This window comes from Aegilops tauschii, chromosome 3, assembly GCF_002575655.3.
Source record: "Aegilops tauschii subsp. strangulata cultivar AL8/78 chromosome 3, Aet v6.0, whole genome shotgun sequence".
NCBI lineage: Eukaryota > Viridiplantae > Streptophyta > Magnoliopsida > Poales > Poaceae > Aegilops > Aegilops tauschii.
Window position 1 is genome coordinate 17,748,777 of NC_053037.3, and position 2,780 is coordinate 17,751,556.

Consider the following 2,780-nt stretch of genomic DNA (forward strand, 5'->3'; position numbering starts at 1 on the left):
AAGGTTAACTCAAAACGGTTTTATAAATATATATATATGAATGTAAGAAAAAAATCACAAGTTTTTCATACATATTTTAATAGTATTGAGTGTGGTGTCATGGTTTGTTCACGTTAGTTCAAAAATGTTGTAATACTCCAGAGTTTAAAAAATCACGGAATCTTGCATGGATCTCAAGTTGGTTCACCGGTTACGTCTATTGAGCGCTATGGAGAATTAGGAAAACCACTTTTTAAATTACAGAAACATAAATCGAGATTTTTATAATTTCATTGAGTTGCATAGTCGAGCCAAAATCAGTTTGTATAATTTATTTTAAGTTTCCATATCTTACTAGCACAAGGTTTTGGCACATGAAAGTACATTGTATCCATCATTTCCATAGCATTCACCATTCGCAACAACACCATATAGAACGGTCGCAGTGACTTTTTTCAAAGCTGTAACCACGCCATTCACAGCTAATCTTGCACATAGCAACATTGTTGGGCGTTGGTATCTGGCATGCTCGGAAAGGCGTACATGAAGTCCACAATCCAGTTGTACCTACGAACAACAAAGTATAGCATCCCGTTCTTATTAGGATATGCAGTATAAATTGCATGAGTTCAGATTATATGAATATGCAAGTTGTGAGCATACATCGTACATAATTGGACTATTGTGAACATAAACAAAGAGCGTACCTTGGTTTCTCGCAATTGCTTCACATGACCATAAAGTGCTAGACATCATCAGAAGAACTACCAAACATAGAGCCTGTGTGTTGTTCTTCTTATGTGCCATGAGGAGTGGTTTCTTATTTCTTTTTCCTCCTATCCCTATATTCTTTATGGGTGATGTTTCTCAACCTATGTTTATTATTGTGTTATTTATATACAGGCATAAGTCTCGAAGTATCCATTCTCGCTCTTATAATATTTCTCACATTAATGTTTTGGGCATCAAGAGAAATATCTTCTGGAGAACGTGTTATTAAATGTCACCTAGATTTTGATATTTGAAATTAATCACCACTCTGAAATACCATACATATAGCACATTACATTGTGCTGTGCAAAAAATGGACATTAAATTGTGCATCTTCCGGAACTTAAGTGTATCTCCATTAGTAGTTGTTCCATCATGTAGCATAATAGATCCACTTAAGAAAAACATTTCTGATAATAATCACAACATTTTGTTTCTTTAGGATTCCACAATGTTAACCCATTATCTATTATAACTTCAGCACTCAATGTAACGAGCAGAAAAAGCCACCTGAAAATTATTAGAAACAAGCTCGTATACACCCTCTGGTGCCATTTGGTTTTGCATGCACACAGTTTGAAAAATGCACACGAAACAAGTTGACCCTTTTTTCTTTTGAGCAAAAACAAAAAATTGACCTTGTCTTGTGGGCTGAAATAGGCCCAGTCACAAAGGCCACAACACGGGGCTTGAATTTATATTACCTCTGACCATATATTCACTAGCACACCAGCTGGCCCGATTCCTTCACTTCGACGCTCTCGTATTGACCCTTACCTTCAGTAGCTGGACCAGGACCTTCAATCAAAAAAAAAAAAAAAACTGGACCAGAACCAATTGAAGTTAATGGTTGAAAGTGATTTATGATAGAAAAGAACTCTGAGCGATTTTTTTTCCTTGTGTTCAGTAGCGGTTTTTGTTCTGGTTCCACCAAGAATTTTTCTTTATGCTTTTTTCATCCATCAGTTTTATATTTTCTGGTCTTTTCCGTTTTACCTTTTCTTTATTTATTTTCTTTTATTTTTCGTTTTCACTTCATCTTTCTATTTAAAATATCACAATTTCCAATAATACTCTTGAAATTCTCACAAAATGTTGACAGTTTTTTTAAAGCACACGATTTTCCTTTGCGAAATGTGAATTTTTTATATATGTTTTAGTTTTAAAATGAATAAATAATTCTTTTTTATGGAAAAAAATGAAAACCTGTAAATCCAAAAACACCATACAAAATCACTAGAAAACCAACTCTTGGCATCCCGTTATTTTGACACATAGCGTCGCAAAGGAGCTTAATGCTTTGACTTTGTTGCAATATGACTTCTGAGTCCTCTTATATCTCACTCGACGTATTGTTGGAAGGACGCACATAGATGCTTTGCTTCTAGAGCCATGTGGCCCAAATCGCTCCTAATTTCCTTTCTCTTTTTTTCCTGGTTTTCTGTCGGTTTTACTCCAAAAAGTAGGTCATTTGCTTATTTCGGTAGGTTTTGAAAATATGTAGCTGCAAGATACAAATATAGGACTTTATTTTCAGGAATTAAAGAAATGTTTCTGAATTTTCAAAAAAGATATTTAATTTAAAAATTATTCATATGTTTTCTCATGTTTTCGCATGAATTTTACGATGCTAGAATGCATATACATTTATCGTATATATGGACTTATACATACCATTTTTTTGCAAAAAATATCGATACACATGGTGTAGAAAGTATTAGAGAGAATTCCTTATTTGGCATTTTCTTAAAATTTGCTTCCCTTTTTGGTTTTTAAAAATATTTTTTTCTTTTTTTGACACTTAAATTTTGTTTTGTTCCCTCCATGACACTTCTGTCAGTTTTGACCACCAACACCGTGAAGTGCAACATGAAAGGTCGTTTTTACCCCTGCTTTAGCTCATTGGTAAAAAAAATCTCCAACGCATCTTCTCTTTCGACTACAGTGTGGTAGTTGTACGAGGCAACGGCGGCGGCGCGAGGCTGAGAGAGTGATGGTGCGATATATCGGAGTGCAAGACTGATGTTGTT

The 2,780-nt window shown here is 34.6% G+C and overlaps 1 long non-coding RNA gene across 1 annotated transcript; it reads right to left on the reverse strand.

Annotated features, from left to right (window-relative positions):
- Nucleotides 1-285: 285 nt before the first annotated feature.
- On the reverse strand, nucleotides 286-1,528 carry LOC120975281 (uncharacterized). The gene is made up of 2 exons (XR_005771064.2): nucleotides 687-1,528; nucleotides 286-546 (listed from the first exon to the last, which is right to left on the reverse strand). It is a non-coding gene; the product is annotated as an uncharacterized lncRNA (long non-coding RNA).
- Nucleotides 1,529-2,780: the final 1,252 nt, after the last annotated feature.